The 24,184-nt window shown below is 30.4% G+C and overlaps 1 protein-coding gene across 1 annotated transcript in view; it reads left to right on the top strand.

The window, feature by feature from the left end:
- Positions 1-2,700: 2,700 nt before the first annotated feature.
- The window catches only part of LOC114336756 (spectrin beta chain, non-erythrocytic 1), a 415,003-nt gene continuing 393,519 nt past the window's right edge, over positions 2,701-24,184 (top strand). The window contains exon 1 of the mRNA XM_028287129.2: positions 2,701-2,984. The gene's annotated coding sequence lies outside the window, so the exon portion shown is untranslated. The remainder of the gene's footprint in view (positions 2,985-24,184) is intronic.

Raw genomic sequence — 24,184 nt, 5'->3', positions numbered from 1 at the left:
CAGGGTCCCAAATTATTTTTTTTTTATTAAATTAATTGACACAAAAAGATGAATGTATGGATTTTTATTTAATTTTTAATACATTTTACTGCTACAAAAATTTATTTGAAAAATATACATTGAGTTTAACTTAAACGAATATGTTTAAACTGGCATGAGGCAGGTGGGTGGCAGTTTTAACATTGAATTTAAGTAAAAAAGAATATTTATTTGTCAAATAAACATTTTTTTCCATTTTTTAGGACAACAGGAAAACGTATTTTGAATTAAATAAATTACATATTATTCTTCTTTTGTCTCAAATTATTTATTTTAACTTTTTTTGAACACCCTGTATAAATAATTATGTTAGTGTTTATATTTTTGAATAGAGAATTGAATGCCCTTTCAAATGAGCTATCATATGACCCCTATTCTCATTTAAAAAAATCATCGATTACGTCATCACGCCCAGATGGATGACGTCACTAGTATGATATATTGCCAAAAAATCGCAATTTAAAAATAAAAATCGACCTGTTTCGGGATTTTTCCTCAAAGTCGCCGGTTTACAACATAATGAATTTATGCGTTACTTTATGGACGCACTGTATAAATACCGATTAAGGGGAAGGAGCAAAATGCAAAATTTTGACGCACGTCAAAATTCTCATTAGTTTTTTAAATATATTCATTTTTTTCGAATCCTGAGAAAACAAGTAAATATTTTTGAAAAATTTAAACGCAGAATGAAAGACTACATTATTATCGAGGGCCGAAAGTCCCTGAAAACTTCTATAATGTGTATTTTAATAAGTTACAGGGCTGAAAATAAAAGAGAAGTGTGATTTTTAACTGCAAATATTTCATTCAAAAGAAACTGTTTATTTACTCTAAGGGACTTTCGGCCCTCGATAATAATTTAGTCTTTCATTCTGCGTTAAAATTTTTTAAAAATATTTATTAGTTTTCTCAGGATTCGAAAAAAATCATGATTCAAATTACAGTACACTCGTGACGTAATCGCACCTTTAATGTTCATTGGTTAGTCTATCTGGGCAACCGTAGTAACGTTTAAGACCGTGCTCTATGCCTATGCCACAGAATAGGAAACATTACCAATGATCTTCTTGACATATCTCTGAACATTAAGGCGGCGCCAGACATGCGGTATTTGGCAAATACTGAACAAGTGCTTGCTAAATATCAAATAGTTGAGTGTTCATGAAAGTGTTCGTTAAACGACAAGCACCTTGCACCACATATTCGAGATTTTTCGTGTATAGAATCACTGTTAGAACAACAAATATATTCTAAACGAACAAAAAATGTAGGTATGTACATAACGGTTATTGATACAGAGCTTCTTAAGGCCGCGTCCCACCATCAAATAATTTGATCAAACTGGTTTGAGAAAACTGAAAGTGACAGTTAGTGACGTCACATCCTGAGTGTTCATTGTGGATAATGAAAAATTTTAATTTTAAATAAAGTACAAACAAGTTAGACAACTCAATACAAAAAATTTGATAAAACTAGACTGATAGTGAGAGCACAGATTTTTAGAATTTCAAAAAAACTGCAATTGTGACGTCACTTTGACGTACTTCCGGAGTTTGCTCAAACTGTTTGATCAAATTATTTGATGGTGAGACGCGGCCTTTATAAATTTAGCCGCTTTTATTGTCATTAAGTCTGGTGGAAGTTTATTATTAAAAAGCCAAGAATGAGAAGATGGTGTCACTTAATCAAACCACTTTTTAAGCTTTGTTTTGCTTTTTGCGAACGGGCTCTAAATGATGCTATTAATGATTCCTTTTTCTTTTTTAACTCGCATATCGTGCATTTCTTATCGATCTTAACGTGTATTCGTTTTCATGCATCGTAAACATCATTTCGTTTTTATGATTTAAAAGAATGTTCATTTTCATATACATCCAAAAATTGTAAAATACTTTCATTGGTCTACTCTATATTTACTATTTTCAGTATTTTTTACATTCTCTAGCAATAACTAAAGTACTTACTTTAATAAACGATTAAATAAATTAAATTAGATATAAACTTTAACCCAACATTTAAAAACTTGCTTATGCTTTCACCAAAGAATACATATCTCCCTATGAGATATGTATTCTTTGCTTTCACGAATATGTAAATGAGAATAATATATATTCAAAGAAGAATATTCAACCGGCGAATATTTGTTTACTTTGAAGTGTTGAAAAGACCGACTTGACCGAAAACATACGGGAACACGACAAATATTCGACAAGCACTTTGGTCAATTCCAAATTGGTCAATTCCAAATAGCAAGCAACCCCTCCACACTAATAGGCAAATAGGGAGTACTTGTTCAGTATTTGCCAAATACCGCATGTCTGGCGCCGCCTTTACACACGGATTATACGACATATGACAGAAGCTCGAACAAATGACAATCGTTTAAAGGAATCGATTCTCGAAGTTGAGATTGAGATTTGTGATTGTTTGTGTTCTGTGGTTTAATTTAGTAAAAAAACTTAACAAACAATTATATTTTGTATAAATAACTAGTCGCTTTAATTTTTTATTCACATTACACAATTCATTTCGCTTAAAACGGTAAAAGTGTAAAAATAACTTTTTAATCTCTTCCACTTTAATATTTCGATTTATTTCGTCCGATATCATTTGGGTAGTCGATTTATCGAAATTAAAAAGCAGGCTATGAAGCTTATGTCAACATACTTTACCAGTACCAGTAGACAGGCACCTGTTGAATAACTTGAATAATTCAATTAAATAGTGGCTTATCGTTGTTTTTTATGTTCTAAATAAAGTGTTTAATCGGTTTATAGAACTTAAAACAAAAATAAATTGTTGTCGAAGTGCGGCTTATTAGTTTTTTATTTGTTGTTACAAGTAGATCAAACGGACCGTTTCACATGAATAAGTAATTTTTGTGTTTATTAAAAAGTGTGTGAAATGTCAGGAAATTGAGGCTAGTCAGGAATAATCATTAGGTAAGAGAAAATGTGCATAATTGTTTAAATAATTTCAAGCTACATGGTTCTTAAAAACTTTCCAATAAAGTCGTGACAGGGAAATATTACCGTTTTTCGCAAATTTCAAACAATGCAATTGCAATAAAAACAGTAGGCGCGGCAAATTCTTGTTTGTTTTTTACAACGGGTTGGTAGATGACGTAAACAATTGCGAGAAATATTTACGATGTGACTAATTCCTGGTTTACTCTTTAAATAACAAGTAAAACTAGCCCTTTGCAAAGAACATGTTATTCTACCACGCCGACTAATAACGGTACTTTCAAATATGTGCAATACATCATCGACGGATTCTGTAATACTTAGATTTGAATGAAGAGTTATATTTAAAAGCTAAGATTTTAATAAATGGGAATTTAAGGGCTAAAGGACAACTTTTACATTGTTTATATAACAGGTTCGCATGACGCGTTGTCATGGTGACGCGATGGAAAACAATAATGGTTATTACAGTGTATATCATAATCTTTTTAAAATATATTTGTCTCTTGTTTTATTAATTAATGTAAGACTGAAATCTTTAATACATATTTACATTTAATAGGTATGCTATAAAATCGTAATTTTAAATACCAGCAAATTAAGCATAATATCTAAGCAATTCAATTCAGAAAAGCCCATAGTTTTCTAAAGTGGTTTACTATAAGGAAACAATTTGCCTAAGACACTCCTCCAAACTTTAAGATCTGAAAACAGTAGATAATCTAATAAATCCAAAAATGTACCTACCTATGTATGCTGAGAAAATATCTTAAACTATTTTGATTCAAATATACAGGGTGTGACAAAAAGGAATGTCATAAAATCACATATTCTGGAATCAAAAATAGTTTGATTGAACAGCCCTTTGAAGTTATAACATAAAAATAGATTTTTTCCTATATCGTCGTCGACACAAGAAAACCGCGTAACTCCAATTTTTACTTAAAATGAGATTTTACTGCCATCCATTAGCCAATCACCTATTCTAGCTATCCGACAAATAATACGTCATTTAAATGTAGATTTCTAATTTTAAAATGTATACTAGAAAAGCAGGTATCTCCCTTGTCAAAAAATTATGTTAGTAAAACACGCAACTCCTTCTGCTAAGTCAGCTAAGTGATTATTGCCGTTGATTTGATTTGTTTTTTTGGAGTAAAATAGAGGTTTTTAAGTTCTAATTTTACATCTGTAAGGAAGTAAGATAAAACAAGTTGATTTGGGTAATAAATGTTTTTAGTACGATTTAAAAATAAAGCAATTTTTGTTGCTTTAAACTATCGCTGGAGTTACATGGTTTCCCATATTTTATTTTATCAACCCATCTTGGAGTTACATGTTCTTCTAAATTACTGTTTTTAGGCTCTCCTGAAAAATTATTGAAAATGGAGTTACGAGTTTTTCTTGTGTCGACGACGATATATATCCTATATATATCAAAAAATATTAGGTATAGATTTTTTATTGAAAATGGACATGTGGCTTTCTTTTAGCAAGAACATCTTAAAAAAATAACAGTAAAATTTGTGCACCCCACAAAAAAACCATAAAAATTTTATGAAGGCTTTGTTCCCTTAAACCCCTTAAATAAATGTGTACAGATTAAATTATTATTATCCTGGTACTATTAGTTAAACACAATGTTTTTAAAACTTGTTTGCCTCTCAGTACTTTTTTGATAAGCCAGTTTTTATTGAGATATTTTAAACATTTGTAAAATCCAACGGATATTTTTAAATGGTTAACCCGTGAGTAGTCACGCGGTGAGATAGAATTTCAATTTTTATCCTTTTTCGTGATAACTTGATGAAAAATTTTGCAATTTTGAAAAAATTTCGTAAGTGCCTCGAGGAAGGGTGTAGTAATGCGTAGGAATTTTTTTTCTTCTTCTTTTTATGGAATTTATGGCTTTGGGAAGAGCCAATTAGCTTTAACCTGCGAGTAGTCGCGCTATTAGATAGAATCTCACATTTCATCCTTTTTCGTAATATGTACAGTAAAATTTGTCAGTAACGGCCACTAAAAATGAAAGAACTATTGGCCGATATAGAAAGGTGGACGGTATTGCCAGTTTTTGTAGTCTACATATAATTGGTTTGGGAAATTTTTAAACTGGCCGTTAGGACAGGTGGCCGATGTTGGCAGGTGGCCATTAACACAGGTTTTTTTAATAAAATTGTTAGAAATATATATTTTCAATATAAAAAGTAGATAAAAATAGTACAAAATAAAAATTTGTTTTAAATTCGTATTTTGAGATAGAATCTCACATGCGACTATCGACGTTACAGAAGTGAGCGCGACTACTCCCGGGTTAAGATTATAGAGACCTGGTAAGTAATAATATTATGAAAATAATATTCTATAATCTTAACAATTTAAAAATATATGGTGGCTTTTAGAAATGTTCAAAATACCTCGATAAAAACTGGCAATAAAATTTCACTGTTATTTTTTTAAGATGTTCCTGCCATAAGAATCCTACATGGCCATTTTCAATAAAAATATCTGTAATAGTTTTTGATATATTGGAAAAAATCTATTTTCATTTTGTAACTTCAAAGGGCTGTCACTTTTTTTTGTGCACATTTGGACTAAGGTAAATTAGGTTCAATCAAATTGTTTTTGGTACCAGAATATGTGATTTAATTTATGACCTGTCTTTTTGTTACACCCTACCCTGTATATTGCAGTTTTTGGTTGGCACTTATTTTATAAAGACCACATTTTGCAATATTCATTTTTACTAAGCTTTGTTTTTAAACCAAGAGGAGTAAACTAAAAAGACACCCAAGAAAGTCACTAGAAATATCACCAAATACATCTTCTTTTTTGGTTGATCATGTCAGCCTTCAATCATAATCCATAAATATTATATTATACTAATATGTCGCTAAAGAGTTCTAAAAACAACTGTATTTTATATAAAAGTAGACTAAAAATCTACAAATTAAAGGAATAACTCAAAGGAAAATCTACAAATTAAAGAAAAATACAAAAAATCGCTGATATGGTTCATTCCACCAACATACATCTGTTTTTGATTATCACGACAACGAATATTTCAGTGTGCAACACAAGAAGTACGAAAGTAAATGGCTCTAATAATTATTCCAATAAACAGCAATGTAATTTGCAATTTATTTTCGTTCTTCATATTTTGCCCAATAAAATATTCGTTGTCGAAATAATCCAAAACAGACATATATTCGTGGAATAGGGTATATAACTTAATTAACCTATGAAATACCAATAGTGTCAAAATTTTATAAATGTCATTAGTGTCAAAATTTTATAATAGTGGAGTAAACTTGCCTGAGGTTGGACCAATTACAAACAAGCTTTACGGCACGGGAAATTTGAATTACTCCTCTTAGTTTAAAAATAGACTATAATAATAATTGTCTAAATTGGCATAAACCCAATAAACCAGTATTTTTTAGAGACAATGTATTACTACAAATTGTAATGTTACTTTTACATACATTACCTACAACATTAATGTATGATGTTAGACAAATATTTTTTAAGTAAACTGTACATAAAAGGTATTTTTTAATTTATTTTTTACTTTTACTTACCAACATTTTTTTAATAAGAAATTACACCAAACAAAAACCAACTAGGTACACCAAATAAAATTAATCAATTTAATGCAAGATAATTTACCCTAAAAACATCTAAATTTTCAATTAAGCTTTGAAAAATACATTCATAAAATAAAAATATAGGTACTTACATGCCCAACAACGGTTAGTATCAATCATTATAATATCTAGCTTGGTTGTAAAAGGGCTATTGTAAATTTTTTGCTGTTCTGTTTTGTCAATATAAAATTCAACTAAAAAGCTGTACCTACTTTAGTGTAATGGTGCTTCCGCTCACTTTTATTATAATACAGTCAGTTTTATCTATGGAACGCCCGAATGCCTCAATTATCTTGGAAACTGCTTGCAAGATTTTTATAGATTTTGGAGAATAAGAGTCTTCTAATACAACCGATTTTATGGTGGTATTTGCATTGTTGTCAGATCTTCTGTTTTTCTGGAAATCTAATGGATCTCTCTTATTTCAATTGGAACGCCCTGTATATTTTTTACGTTTTGAAGTTCTTAAGAAATACTGAGTATTTTTCATGCAATATTCTCTATAGCTAAATGGTGTAATTTCGAAGTTAATGCTACATTTATTTTAAAACAAATTATAAAAATTTTTTTGGCCCGGGCAGACATTATTTTAGGTTTTTTGAATCATTGGAAACAAAAAAGTATTTTTCTCAAAAGTTGATCGTTTTGGAGTTGTATAAACAATTTAAACTGAAAAAAAAAACGAAAAATTATGATTTTGAAGACTAAAAAACACAACTAAAATATTATTTTTGAAATCACAAACTGCTTAACTTCAAGTTTAAACCTTATATCAATTCCTGGTAAGTAATTTGGGCTTAATATTTAATTTTAGAAGATTGCTTTTTTGGTTGTTAATGCTGATCACTTGTCCTCTCAAAAGTATTTCATTAACAAATAAAAATCAATGTTTTAGAATAAAACCTGCCAAAAATTCTTATCCGGAGCTGATAAGATAAAAGAAGGTTTGATCTTATTAGGCACTTCGCAATTTCAAAAAATGTAAAATACTTTATACATACTTGTATTTTTGAGCCTTGAAAATTGTCATTTTTCTTCTTTTTTTTTCAGTTTTGAATAACTCAAAATACATCAACTTTAGAGAAAAATTACAAAAATTTATTTTTATAATTTGTTTTAATTTATTTTTAAATAAATGTAGCAATTACAGTGGAACTCAGATTCTCTGTGCACAGATTATACGGACTGCAGATTATCCGTGCTATGATTTTTCATTACTCAAATTTTATTTTTGGGGCTTTATTGAAATAGCTTCCTGTAAATCACTAGACAGAAACTCTACTATATGCCCTGAGGGAAACTTATAATGCAATATCAATAGCAATAGTGCTCAGGGTAGTGATGTTAGAAGAGAATATTCTCAAGAGAATGAACGAGAATATTCTCGGCCAGAAAATTCTCTCGAGAATATTCTCGGCAAAAATTTTCTATATTTTCAAAAACCGAAACAAAAATTAAAAACTAGATACGGGTCAAATTATTATAATTGAAAAAATATGTAGGTATATTGTTTTTGCCAATCCCATGAACCAATAGCAAGGGTGTTTACAGTTTACAGTGTCAATATTTATTATTTTGATGCCATATTAACGTGCAAATATTTAGAATGGTGTTCATTTAAGCTTAAGCAGAGAAGAACAAGTTGAGGAAACTGAGTTTGTAGATAATTTAGCAACTTTAAAATATAGTGATGAGTCGTCTGAAATAATGGCAGATTTGGCACTTTATTGGTCTAAGAAGGGATATTTTGAAAAACCATACGTTGTAAAATCAATTGAAAAACTAGACTAAATCATATGGTGAAAAGGTACATGTTTCGGAACAAAATTAACTAAAATAGTAGTTGATATATTAAGCATGCCTTCATCCAGTGCAGCGACTGAAAGAAGTTTCAGTACTTATGGTTTTTTATCCACTCCTCTAAAAAAACCGGCTCATTGTCGAACGGGCTCGTAAGGTAACTTTTATTGCTCACAATTTAAAATTGTTAGACATAGACCAATCCATGACTGAGCTGGCCACTTGTGAAAAACAAAATCCCACAACTCATCAGTACTTTGAAATGCAGATTGTAGATAACTAGGATGAGCTAATGATAGAAATAGATTCTGAATCTGAGGTCTCATCTTTTATCATACCACATCGATTATTTGCTGTTAAGAAGAAAATTTCATTTTTGAAGTTATACTTCTTTACGATCGAGGGTGAAATTTTATATTTCCCTGGCGCATGTGCAGACAGACAGTATGTAGTTCGTTGCTAATATTTCAAATTATGTATTTATCAGCGCAAATAAGTCATTAAAAGTATATATTAGTGTTTTTAGTAAATGTATTATTTATTATAATTTTTTTGTCTTTGGATTTGTCTTCCTCAGGAATAAAATATTTTATAATAATAGTAAGTATATTTACTTTAAATTTTAAAGTATTATTATACCTCACTTCAAAGCTGTCAAAGCAAAGGGAGTTTAGCTGTCCCTGGTTCGAATCTGTGTGTTAATTAACTTTTTTTTATTTTAGTATTGTTTTAATAAAAATTTTTGGAAAGTAGTAAGTAAAAAATAGTTTAATCTTTAATTACAAATAACCTGTTGAAAGTATATTTATTTCGTTGAAATCATATAATAGAAGTATAACTTCTTACGTGCGTACAAAGTACACACACATTCTTTTTTTTTATCAAAAGAATTTTCTGTTTTCTGTTGTTTTTGTATTTTTTTATATACAAAAAACACTGTTGTTTCGTCTCATAATTTTGTATATAAGATCATGATTTTTAAAACCTTATTTTTCATCTTCAACAATATTCTTAAGTGCTCCATAGGGTTCATTCTCAGAAAATTCTCCATATTGAGAATATTCTCTGATTTTTCATTCTCGAGAATTTTCCAGCACTAGCTCAGGGCACTATTCCTATCGATATGTACGCACATGCATGTGTGTACATATGTATTGTACATAAGAAACAAATGTTCGGATTATCAGTGCCACGCCTGGTCCGTGGAGCACAGATAATTGAGGTTCTACTGTACTCAGAAATTACAGTATTTAGGTGTTGGGAGTATTACATGAAAAATAATCAGTATTTCTTAAGAACTTCAAAACACAAAAAATATACAGAGTGTTCCATTAATTTGAAATAAGAAAGTTCATTAGATTTCCAGAAAAACGGAAGATCTTACAACAATGCAAATACCATCATAATATTGGCTGCATCACCCTTACTCACTAAAACCTGTGTAGGTATACCTAGTGATTATAATATAATCAAGTGAACAAGAACAAGCAGAAGCATCATTATACTAATGAATCTCTTTTTGCTTGAATTTTAGACTGACAAAACAACACAGCAAAAAATTGACATTGGCCCTCTTAGCACCAAGCTACAGATATTACGCTCATGTAAAATAAACTTGTTCTAAATATTTCAAAAAGGACTTTATATTTCAAAAAAAATTTTTTTTATGTATAAGTTTTATTTTATAAAAATAAAAATTTTATTTTTATTCAAAAATAAGTTTTTGATGCACAATCTGGTTCAAGAAGAAATACCTTTCCCACAAAATAATGCTTCTCTTTTATATTTGTCTCGTAGAAATTCTAAAATTAAACAAATCATATGGGAGTTTTTAAAAAGGACTAAGAGGAAAATTTAACTTGCACTGAATGAGTCCGGTTGAATGTGTTTAGCAATAATTATTATTGTTTTATTATGTTTATCCTTATTATGTAATATTGTCTCCCTGTGAAAGTTCATTAAGTAGATTTTGCAGGGAGGTAATAAGAATAGAATTGTATAAAAGTTTATATTGAAAAAATTAAAAAAAAAAAAAAAAAATTATACAAAAAATATGTATACAAAAAAAAATATATAAAAAAAATTAAATCTTATTAAAAAAAAAATTAAATAAATAAAAAAAAAGTATAATAAATTATAAAAAAATAAAAAAGAGAAAAAAAAATTAAAAACACAAAGAGGGTGTAAACCTCCGCGGGGTTGATCCGGGTTGAAGCCTTATCGCTGTGTAAAAAAAACATATATTTATTAGCATTTAGTATTAGTATTTAGTATTAGCATGTAGTTTTTTTTGTCGATTTAATTATTTGTAAATTAATTTAAGTTGGTTAGGGCCATGAATGAGGAGTATACCTACTGGTCAATTAAATGTTTCCACTTCTACATATGTATGTATGTGCGTGCATAAGTATTATATGTGCGCACATGTAGCTAATGTATTATGTAATGCAATGTATTATATTTGGAATATTGTAGCAAACAGTAATTTATTATCTATCGTGGCTGAATGGATCAAGTAATCCAAAGCCAATAAGGAAAAGAAAAAAAAATTTCAAAAAGGATTTTATAATATTTATTAAAATGATATGAATAAAATATGTCTAATAAAATTCGAAATTCATGTTGCTGTTGTGATTTCATGGTATTATTTTGATATTTTATTTATATATTTGTTGATGTTTTATTAAAATGATAAAAATAAAATCTGTCTCTAATAAACAAAATTCATTTTGCTCTTCAGATGTTTCTTGGTATCATTTTGATATTTTGGTATTGTTTAAAACAGGTATTCTCTACATTGTTTTGAAATGTGTGTTGACAATAATTATTAACAATTTGAGGTCAATGGTCAGATTGTTCTCGAGGATATTGCACTATTAGAAACTAAAACAAATATAAAATAATTTAATAATGAAATAAACATTTGTATTTATTTAATGGAATTGATAAGGCATTAAGTACATTACAAATAATATAAAATGGAAAGGAGACTGTATAATACTATACTAATATTATAAATAAAAGGATAATATGTAAATGTTTGAGAAAAAACATTGAGAAAAAAATGCGTAAACTGGAATCATGAAGTATCTTATCTAAGTAGAAAATCCTCTCATTATGTAGGTGCAAATTTCCAAATTAATATAATCTGAATAAGTGTGCAGTACTTTTCAAAAATTCTATTTGATTTGATTATTGCTGATATAAGTACTTAAGTACAGGATGTTCAGAAACTCTCCTGACATACGAAGACAGGAGATTCCTCAGATAATTTTAAGACAATTTAACCCAATTCACCTAGTCTGGAAATGCTTCCTAAGGGAGCTAGAGCTCTTTGAAAATGGCATCTTGGAATTAGTTTTTTTTAAATACCTCCAAAACGCTTATACAATAGAACCCCGATTATCCGTGCTCTTCGGGACCGGACATTGGCACGGATAATTGAAAAGCACGGATAACCCGAACATTTATTTCTGATTGTAATACATTTGTACATATATCCATACATATAGCCCTATACCATAAAAAGACAACAGAAAAAATAAATCTTTCATTATTAGTCTCCCTCTCCGCGTACAGAGTTTCCGCCGAGTGATTTACAGTGACGCTATTTTGATAAAACCTCAAAAAGGCAATTTAAGTAATAGAAAATCATAGCACGGATAATCCGCAGCCCGGATAATCCGCACACGGATAATCGGGGTTCTACTGTATTTAGAAAAACGAAAACTGGTGCGCGTATTTATCTTCCAGGGATAAATTGATTCCATCAATTGCGAATTTCTAGTACAGGTCATATTTTTGACCCTAGAGTATTGAATTATGAGATATTTTAGTACCAGGGTATTAGTCCTGTCGCCAGGGGGGGTACAACGGCCTCCTTAATTCAGATGGAGTTACCCAAATTTTTTTTATTTATTTTGACCCGTAGAATACGAATTTTTTGGGTAACAATTGATCCGGATGTCGATAAGATTGTTATAGACAAAGAACTTGAGGAATTACATAACAGTGATTTCTCGCAAAGCAAAACATCTTTTTGTATTTTTTGGGTCATTGTAGGCAAAAAATGCTCTGACAAGTTTTTTCGTAGGATGCATAGTTTTCGAGATAACCGCGGTTGAACTTTCAAAAAATCGAAAAATTGCAATTTTTTAACCCGAATAACTTTTGATTAAAAAATAAAGTAGCAATTCTGCTTACCGCATTTGAAAGTTTAAGTCAAATTATATCGGTTTTGATTATTTGCATTGCTAAAAATTTATTATTTTATTGGTAAGCAAAGCTATAAACACCTAGTGCGTGAGTGATGTTTTCAATGATTTCTCATTTAAAATCGAACGAGTAGGTAGAGTAGCTACAAGTGCAAGCGAGGCAATGTCTACGTAGCATGCGTTAAAACGCATGTATTAGGCACGGGAAACACTATGTGTTTATAGCTTTGTTCAGCAGTAAAAAAATTAATTTTTAGCAATGCAAATAATCGAAACCGATATAATTTGCCTTAAACTTTCAAATGCGGTAAGCAGAATTGCTACTTTATTTTTTAATCAAAAGTTATTCGGGTTAAAAAATTGCCATTTTTCGATTTTTTGAAAGTTCAACCGCGGTTATCTCGAAAACTATGCATTCTACGAAAAAACTTGTAGGAATATTTTTTGCTTAAAATGACCCAAAAAATACAAAAATATGTTTTGTTTTGCGAGAAATCGCTGTTATGAAATTCCTCAAGTTCTTTGTCTATAACAATCGTATCGACATCCGGATCAACTGTTACCCAAAAAATTCGTATTCTACGGGTCAAAATATATAAAAAAAACTTTGGGTAAGTCCATCTGAATTAAGGAGGCCGTTGTACCCCCCTGGCGACAGGACTATATGCTTTAAGTCTGTAAAATACACCATTTTCATATTCAAAAAACTAAAAATTTTCAAATCTATTTTTCTAAAAAACCGTGTATCTTATGTACACCCATAATTAATTGTAACAAGGCAAGACAACCTTCAAAAATACCAGTGACAACATCAATAAGCTCATATCACAGTGTTCAAGAGAAAATCTAAACAAAAATTGATCGAGCACCCTATTTTTTTGCTTTTATGCTTGCACTATCCCTTGTAGATCAAAAATATGTCAAAATGAAAATCGGCTATGGGGCATTTTTTTGCTCATGCGTAAAAGAAGAGTTTTTCTATTTATTCTTTTTTTTATCTATTATCGCATACATATGTGTGAGTATGACATGTATACCAATGACATGTAATATATGTACGGTGACCATATCTTTTTAAAGAAAAAAAAGTACAAAAAACAAAAATGTATTAAAAACGCAAAATGTATCTTGTTATTGGACAAATATAATTTTTGGCATTAAAAATAAATAAACTATCTAGCTAAACATAAAAGCTTATATCAATTAAACTAAACATAACACATTTCATTAACTTTGAGAAAGTTACGAGCCTGTAATTAAGAGTTTTTGGATGAGGGACCTGGAATAGCCTCATTTTCTTCCGGTTTTTTGCATTATTCATATTTTTCTGAACTTAAAATTATTTTAAGAATGTCCGGCTTCTACTGAAGTAAATGAAACATTTCTTACAAATCTCATCAAAATTTGCGTACACCAGCATCGCTGCCTTGGGAGTGGATATGGACATTTGTGACTTTTCCGACGTCCAATAATAATTATTTATCACAGAAAATAAACGCTCGATAGCCGCACTAGTACCCGGAAGGCAAAAAATAAATGCGCATAATATTTGTAAGTTTTTCAGTTTGAATTGATGTACACACTTAAAAACATTAAGCCATCGATCCTGACTATCTTTTCCTCCTCTGTTTAGCAGAGAAAAGCTTCTCGGGAGAATAACAAACATCGTTCCATGTTATTTCACTTCTTATGCGAGCTCCACACTCTCGCCGAAGTCGATCGAGGTTCAACAAGTACGAGAGTGTAGACGGCCACCTTGTGTAAGTTTGCCTCACTTCGTTCTACTTCCATTATCTGTCGGTCTGATCAAAGGGATCTTTGTCGGTATCGCACCGCTCTTTGTCGGTATCGCACTTCCTCGCGAAGTAGAACGAGTGTGTAGAGAGGGTACTTCGGACTTCGGTCAACTTTGGCGAAGTAACTTCGCCGAGAGTGTGGAGCACGCTTTAGATCTATGCTTTTGAATAGTTTAAATTCACGAAAATTTGTACTCCAGTTTTCTAGGTAGGTTACACATTTTGTGTAAAAATGTTTCACTTGTGCAGTGAAGTTTTGTGTAAGACCACCGCACCATAAGCCTGATGTCTCACACACTTAAAATGTTTTTAAAGATCATTCATAAACGCATTTACCAAACACTTGATATGGATATTGAAGAAACACACTTTGGAGTTACACTACTAATTCAGAGATTCTTGGATGTGAACCAGGATATGTACGTCTGTTTCATAGATTACAACAAGGCTTTCGATAAAGTCCGCCACAAAGAGCTAATGGACGTCCTCAAAGCAAAACAATTACAATACAATGACTGAATTATATCAAATCTACATTATAAACAGCAGGCACACATACGCATTAACGAACACACATCAGAAGAGTTCTAAATTAAAAGAGGAGTGCGACAGGGGTGTGTATTGTCACTACTACTATTAAATGCATACTCTGAAGAAATTATGAAAAAAGTTCTTGAGGGAAAAACAGCAGGAATAAAGGTACCTAAATGGAACGCCAGTTAACAATATTAGATATGCGGATGACACTATCATAATAGCGGACAACCTCCAAGACCTCCAAAAGCTAATGAACAAGATAGTTGAGTATGGAGAACAATATGGATTATCAGTAAACATCAAGAAAAGTAAATTTATGAGGATATCAAAAACCAAAATAATGATAAAAGCCTGACAATTAAAGGTAAATCTTTAGAACAAGTTAAAAACTACAACTATCTTGTGTGTGTGTGGTTGGGATATTGACTGCGAAACCTAAGGCTTCATTCGCCTAATCATATTTACCTTTGATTCTTATAACAAAAAATAAAATTTATTAACATTTTATATCAATAATATTAATGTTTTTAAACAATATCAGTATGGTAAAAAATTCTACATCCTACAATTGGCAAACTTGCAAATCACATAATATTAATGTTCGTACACAGTTTTCTAATGCTATCCAGTTCCATATCTAGTTCCGAATCCAATGGTTATATTTCTCCCGTATTGTTCAGTGTCGCTCCCAGTGATTGATTTTTTTTTTTTGGTTTTTGTTTTTGAAATATTTTTTTTATTATTTTATTATTATATATATATTTTTTTTTTATTGTGCTCATAATTCTTTTTTTTTTGTTTATTGATTTTTTGGTCTTTTTTTTTTTGTCTTATTTTTTTTTATTTTTTTTTTTATCTTTTTTAACCAATATTTTTTTGTATTAAAATGATTTTTTCTTTTATTTTTTGTTTACTTTTTTTTTCTATCTTTTCCAATTATGTACAATTTTGGTATACATTTTATTTATAAACTAATACTTCAAATTCTTATATTTAAACTGCATATGTGTTGATATAACAACTTATAAACTTCTAAATTGTTAGACACTATTAATTCATAAAGATTGATTGGTTTTACTAAAAATTTCATTTTCATAATTAATTCCATAAACATATTGATCTTCGTTCTATTTTTATTACAATTTAATATCATATGTTCTAGTGTGCTATATTCTCCACATTCGCAGTTTGGGGAATTTACCATTTTTAATTTAAATAAGTGTGAAGGTGCTAGTGAATGATTAAATCTGATTCTACAAATAATTCTAATTACATCTTTTTTTACAATGCCATTAGAGAACCATGGTTTAGTAGGAATTTTCGGCTGAATACTTTTATAAAAAAGTCCTTTGGTGGAATGACTATATATATCCATCCATTCCTGCCTAATTATATTTTTGGAAATAGTATATAGGTCTTCTGGAATGAACGAATATTTCACAAAATTATCAGAATCTAATGCTTCCTTGGCGAGCATGTCTACTTTTTCATTATGGATAATCCCACAGTGAGCTTTAACCCAAACAAACTTAACTATTTTTCCTTCTTCGTGCAAGTTTTTAAAATTAACTAAAATATTTAGTAAGAGATAATTAATATTACAATTAGTTGATATGTTTTTAAGTTTATCTAAAATACTTTTACAATCTGATATTATTAAAAAATTTTGCTTACTAAATAAGCTATTTTTTATATATTTTAAGGCTTCTAATATACCGATTTGCTCAGCTGAATAACTTGAAAATTCACTCGGAAGTTTTTTTGCCTCGAAATAGTTTTCTATAGGGTCCCAAAATGCACAAGACGTTTTATCGTCTTTTTTAGATGCGTCTGTAAATACGATATGATGATTTTTAAAATAATTTTCTATGTCTGAATTAAACATCATATTTCTCAACGAATTCGGATACATGGAATAATCTCTTAGAAATCGTATTTCTAACTCAGGCACATCAGTTAAGTTTGTTTGGTATATTGGTAACATTTCGTTTCTATACATTGTGTCTTTATATTCTAAACAGTATTTATATGATTCACATAAAATAAGTGATTCCTTTTTCTTCCAGTACTTATTAGTCAAATCCATTATAAATAGGTTGTGAAGTTTACTAACTAGACTACTATTTTTAGATAAAATTTTCCACAAAAATTTATTACAGAGATATTTTCTTCTTAACTGTAAAGGCATTTCGCAGCATTCCACGTAAAGATTTGAAACTGGTGTACTTTTAAAGGCTCCAATGGACAATCTTAGGCATTTATTTACTAAATTATCTATCTTTTTTAAGTTACTGGAGGCTGCTTGGGAGTATAGAAAGCTTCCGTAATCAAGAATTGATCTAATAAATGATCTATATAATAACAGGGACATTTCTGGATCGGCTCCCCAGCTGTAAGAACTTACAGCCCTTAATATATTTAGTCCTTTTTCGGCTTTTTTTAATATTCTTTCTATGTGTTCTTTCCAGAGTAATTTTCTATCAATAGTTACTCCTAGGTATGTTACGTGAGAAGTAACGGGAAAGCTATGCTCTTGTAGTACAATCTGGTTGGGAACTGCGCGTTTTCGTGTGAATATACATGATTTTGATTTTTTTAGTGAAATATTTAAGCCTTTCTCATGACACCATTCGTTAAATTGAAGAAAAAATTGGTTTAAAGAACTGTAACCAGATTCAAGATCACAATTATCAATGTAAATGCATATATCGTCCGCATACTCCAGTATCTTAATGTCCCTAAATTCGTCTGACAGCCTTTCTAGGTCAAAAGTGTAGATTGTGTATAATAGAGGACTTAAAACGCTGCCCTGAGGTAATCCCAGACTTGTTGTTCTTGTATCTAAAATTTCCTCGTTTACTTTAAAGTTAATTATTCGATTCCGGTATAATTTTATTATTTTTGTAGAGAATTCATAACTAAATCCAATTCGTGTCATTTGTCGATGTAGAATTTCAAGATTTACTTTATTGTAGGCTGCCTCTATATCCATAAATAACGCTATAGTGGAACGATTTAAAGAGAACGAAATATTAATGTCAGCTACTAAATGAGTAATATTTTCTATTGTGGAATGAGCTTTTCTAAACCCAAACTGATATTTTGGTAGCTTGAGGTTGGATTCTAGCCAATATTCCATTCTTGTTTTGATCATTCGCTCGAATGTTTTTAGAACACAGGAAGCCAGTGATATACCTCTGTAGGATTCTGCTAAATTTGGATCTTTTTGTGGTTTCAACATTGGAATCATAATGTACTTCTTCCAATCTTCTGGATACTGCGTAGTTTCCCATATATTATTTATTATTTCCAACAAAGTAATTTTGCAGGACAATGGAAGGTTGTATAACATTACATAATGAATGTTGTCCATACCAGGAGCTGTATTTTTGTGTTTTTTAATACTGTTCTGCAACTCTTTTAGACTAAATTTCTTTAGTAGACTGCCCATTTCAATTGTATTGATGCTTTCTACTTGACGAGGATAAGCTTCTTCTTCTTCTGCAACCCATGGCGGCGTGACTTGGTTTATAAAAATTGTTGTCCACTCCCCTGCTACTACTTTACTGGCTGGTTCTTTATAAATATTTTTTAACTTTCTAACCTCTGTCCATATTTGTGTTATTGGAGTATTTTTATTTATAGAAGTACAAAAATTCTTCCAAGATTCTTTTTTGCGCTTTTTTATTAGTCTTTTACATAGAGCCATTGCTCTTTGTAGGCAAATATAATTTACTGCATTTGAATTTTGTTTAAATCGCAAAAGAGCATCTTTTTGATTTTTCATTAATATGTCACATTCTTCATTCCACCAATGTTTATTAAATTTCGAATTGATCACTTTTTTCTTTTTGGGTATTGAATTGCCTGCCGCTTTGTTTACTTCTGCTATAAACTTGTCATATCCTTTTATATTATTTTGATTAATACCTTGTTCAATACTTTCAGAAAAAAGCGACCAATTTGCCTTGTTTAAATTCCATCTGTTTTTATTTGTGTTTATAATATCATTATCACTTTTAATTTCTATTAATATGGGAAAATGATTAGATCCTAAACTAGTTATTTTTGTTTGCCAATTGCACAATGTAGCCAAATCAGGAGATACAATAGAAATATCTATTGCCGATTTATTTTTTTGATTTAATGTAGGAATGAGAGTTTCTGCACCGTTATTAAGAAAAACTAAGTTGCAATTTTCAATTGCTGAAAGTAAATTAATTCCTGCTCTATCAGTAATATCACAACCCCACACTTGATGGTGACAATTAAAGTCTCCCGCCAAAATAAAAGGTTTTTCCAAGCTTTCAAAAAACAATGTCCAATTTCTTTCAGATATATTTAATTTCGGTTTAGCATATATCGAATAAACATTTAGCGTAAATGAGTTACTTACTTTAACACTTAGAGAAACAGTCATTAAATTTTCAATACTCTTAAAAATCTTTGTATTATTAAAAGCAATATTTTTCTTTAGAAGAATACCAACGCCACCGAAACCGTCCTCGCGATCAGAACGAAACAAATGATACCCATTGAAGTTTGGTCTCAAATGTTTCTTCAACCAAGTTTCACTTAAAATACTCAAATGTATATTATTATCAAACAAAAATTTTTCTAGTAACCCTTTATTGTGTATTAATGACCTTATATTATACTGAAGGATATTGAATTTACCTATTTATTGTTTTGTTTAACTCTTTTATTAATGTATCTACTAACATTGAATCCTCTGCGGATTGTAAATTCTTATTTGTTAAAAGTTCTTTAAATGAGGTTAAGATAATAGAGCACAACTCTTCTATTTTTGACTTTTGTTGGTGTATATTATTTTGAGATTGTGTAAAATTTTGTTCACTATATTCTGGAATATTCGGATATTTTTCATATACAGGGTGAGATGTTATTTTAGGAGTTTCCAAAATTGATTTGTGTTGCTGGGAATATCCCGACGATTCTGCATTAGATGTGATATTTTTATATCTATATTGCGATTTGTAGGAAGTAAATCGATGTCCTACGTTTGAAGTTCGGTCTAATACTACATTAGCATAACTTTTTTCAACTTTCTCTTTTGCTTCATTATATGGTATGGTTTCCGTTACCATAATCTTTTTTATTTTTTTTTGGGTATCGAATTCTGGGCAATTTTTACGATCTGTTGCTGAATGATCGCCTCCGCATAAAATACAAATTGGTTCACTTGTTTTTTCACATACATCCGTTTCATGATTTTCTCCACAGTGTCTGCAACGCAGAGTTCCTCTACAGTTGTCCATTACGTGTCCGTATCTCATACATTTGATGCATTGAATGACTCTTGGAACATATAGTTCAACGTTGTAAATCAATTTTTCTATTATTACCTGATTTGGAACGATTTGACCTCTGAATGTCACAATTATAGTAGAAGTTGGGACCAATTCGTTATCTTTCTTTCGTACCATTCTTTTTACATTTAGAATTTCTAAATTATTTCCATATCGAGATTCAATAATTTTTGCTAGTTCTTTTTCAGATAGCTCAAGGTCAACCTCCTTAATAACACCTTTACGTTGGGTTAAAAAAGTTGGTATGTAAGCCTCGTATCTTTTTTCTTTCAAAATTTGTGAATTGACTAAAATGTTTGCGCTTTTAGAAGAGTTTAACTCTACCTTAACCCTATTTTTTCCTACGACTGTCATATTAATGATGTTATTTTTAATTTCTGGAGCTGAATTAATAATCAAACGAGCAGTCCCTACCTTGTGCAGCCTCCCGATGTTCCCCTCCAGGTTTTGTATAAATACAAAATAAGGTCCTTGGTCTGTCTCAGCATATTTATTTTTTTCTTCATTTTTTTCAATACTTACCGATGCCTCATTATTTGGATTTTCTATTAGTTTTCTTCTTTTTAGTCTCTCGTTTTCCTCTTCGGTTTCCTTATTTCTTTTTCCATTGATCTCCGTCTCCATAATTTCCTCATCCTGTTCACTCCTTTTTGATTTACCCCGATCTGGCGGGATACTTTCTTTTTCCATTGTCACTTACTTCACAAAAATGCACATAAACCAAACCACTGTTATTATTTTTTCAAACTATACACTAAAACTATTATTAAAAATATAACTTATACACTAAAATTTACTTATTTTAAAGGTTATTTGTTTTTGTAATCCTCAAACTACGGCGACCGTAAAAACTTGAAACACTATAGTCGTTAGCAATTTTTACCGTACATCCGAATCGATTGGGTTCCAACACATTACTCTACAACTATCTTGGCACAATAATTAATCACACAAAAACGATTACTCCAAAGAAATCAAAGTTCGAATAGAGAAGGCAAGAACCAACTTCAATAAAATGAGAAAGGTAGTTTGTGCAAGAGAACTGAAATAATTAAGACTTGAGAGTTAGGCTGGCAAGGTGTTACATTTTCTCGACTCTGCTTTACGGGATAGAAGCATGGTCAATTAACGTGTCGACTACTAAAAAGTTGGAAGCATTTGAACTGTGGGTGAAGGTATTTACCTGAAGATAGCATGGACCGAGCCTGTAACAAACAACGAAGTTATGAGAAGAGTCAACAAAAGAATGGAAATATTGGAAACCATCAAGACACAAAAGCTGCAATACCTGGAACAGTATACAAAGAAATTTGTTTAAAAGTAGTAAAACATAAAAATATTCATTTTTTAGAAAAAATAAGTACATTCGCGTGTCCTTAGAAAGGTTTTAAAGTACATTAGGACAATATTTAAAAATAAGTACTGTCCTACTTAAATAAGTACATATGGTCACCGTAAATATATGACATGTATACACACACACACATAGACATACACAAATATACCACGTATTGAAACGTCAAACAGCCCATAGGAAACTGAATTGGAAATTCTAAACAGTTCAATTAATTCCTGCCTGCCTAACTAGCTTACATCAAAAGTCATGAAAAAGTATTTGTAGGGGACTAAAATCTTTATTGAAAACAAATGTTACTACAGTAAAACCTCCGTTAACCGAAACCTTTTTAACTGAAATATCGTTTAACCGAAATGGCTGACAGTTTCAATATTTTCGTGAATAAAAAATAAATGTAAAAAAAAGCAATAAAATTAAGGAAAATGAACATGTTTAAGAGTGTTTTTTTAAGGTGATACAGTAGCGATCAACAGGTGGCAACAAACGCGGTCCAATATTGCGAAAGTTCTGAGAACTTTCAAAAGTAAGGCAACAGTGCATCGGTAATTCGACACTGACAGTGACGTTTATACTATCAAAAACAATAATTTTTATACACATAGGTGCGAAATGTTGCCAAGTCAGTGACGTTCGATTTCTTGTTATAAAAAAATCGATTTTTAGTAGTTCCAAGATTACACAAAATCTAGGCATGGGATAAAAAAGTTTATTTGAAGAAAGTGTATTTTTTTGTCTTTCTTAATGGCGGTACAGGCTCCTTTTTTCAATATTTTATTTAGTTGTAGAGTAATTTCCACATACTAACATATTTCTGAAATTGGGCTCTGTACCGCCATTCTTTATTATATTACGAATATGTGTGCCAAATATCTCGACAAAATATTCAAAATTAGAGCCACAATCTTGGAATGCGTTTGTTGCTACCTGTTGATCGCTACTGTTTCCTCTTAAGAAATCTTCTATTTTCTTTTTGATTATCCTTTGACTACAATGTTTTGCAGCTATATCTCTCCAATACTAGTATGTCATTTGATACCAGAAGAATACAAAAAACAATGTTATTTTTAACCGAAATTTTTGTTATCCGAAATAGCCTACCCCCCAATTATTTCGGTTAACAGAGGTTTTACTGTATTGTACTACTTTTGCGGAGATAGCCCCATGTATTTCTTATGGACAATAGAAGCGCGCCGATGCCACGCCGTACTGACTAGAATGAATCGTATATTGGCAGTCGAGTGTCCACCCGTGCGCGAGAGGTCTGGTAACACTGATTTCCGTAAGTGTAACATTCTATTCTTATAACACTATTAACACGTTACCGCGACAAAAATATATAGGGTGAGGCAGATAAAGGACCTATTAGAAATATCTCGAGAACTAAAGGCAACAGAATCATGAAAATTGGAATGAAGGGGTTTTGAAGAGTGATCTATTTAATGAAAATATTTTCATCTATTTTCTACTTCCGGTTATAACGGAAGTTGCTCATAACGTCGTTTTTTTAAATGGGACACCCTGTATATTTTTCCATTTTTGGATTTTCCTCGATGTCTCCTTTCTTAATATATGAGGTTTTATATTATTATACAGGGTAGTTTAAAAGATAATTACGTGTTTTTATTAATTTCGTAGCAGATTTCACACCCTGTAGAATTATAGTACTTTGACATCAAAAACTCTATTTACGTTCATATGATTTTTAATATAGTCTACTATTGTTAAACATTATTAGTATAGCTATATATTGAATTTTAGTATACAGGGTTGGTCAAAACACGGAATGAATATTTTCTGAGTTTTCTTAAATGGAACACCCTGTATTTTAGTATTGTAATGAAATGATATTTTATGGTACTTTTTCATTTTATAAGCATTCCCTATACCTAACTGCTTTAATTTGTGAGTTATTGGTGATTCAAGCCAAACATTAATTGCAACAAAAAATACGTGAAATTTTATTAGGTTGGCCTTGAAAATATTCAGTCACAAATAATTTTTCGGAAATAAATACATATTTATCTAGACCGATCGTTAAAATTCCCAATAATGGTTGAGCTATCAAAATACTTACGTAGTTAAGATTCTTGGTGCGATTAACAATTAAGCACAAATTAAAGCAGTTAGGTATAGGGAATGCTTAAGAAATAAAAAAGTACCATAAAATATCATTTCAATACAGTACTAAAATACAGGGTGTTCCATTTAAGAAAACTCAGAAAATACTCATTCCGAGTTTCGACCAACCCTGTATACTAAAATTCAACAATTAGCTATACTAATAATTTCTGACAATAGTAGACTATATTAAAAATCATTTGAACATAAATAAAGTTTTTGATGTCAAACTACTTTAATTCTACAGGGTGTGAAATTTGCTACGAAATAAATAAAAGAACGTAATTATCTTTTAAACTACCCTGTATAACAATTCAAAACCTCATATTTTAAGAAATAAGACTTCGAGTAGAATCCAAAAATGTAAAAATATATAG

This window comes from Diabrotica virgifera, chromosome 6 (assembly GCF_917563875.1).
Source record: "Diabrotica virgifera virgifera chromosome 6, PGI_DIABVI_V3a".
Taxonomy (NCBI): domain Eukaryota; kingdom Metazoa; phylum Arthropoda; class Insecta; order Coleoptera; family Chrysomelidae; genus Diabrotica; species Diabrotica virgifera.
This window is presented reverse-complemented; position numbering and strand designations above follow the sequence as displayed.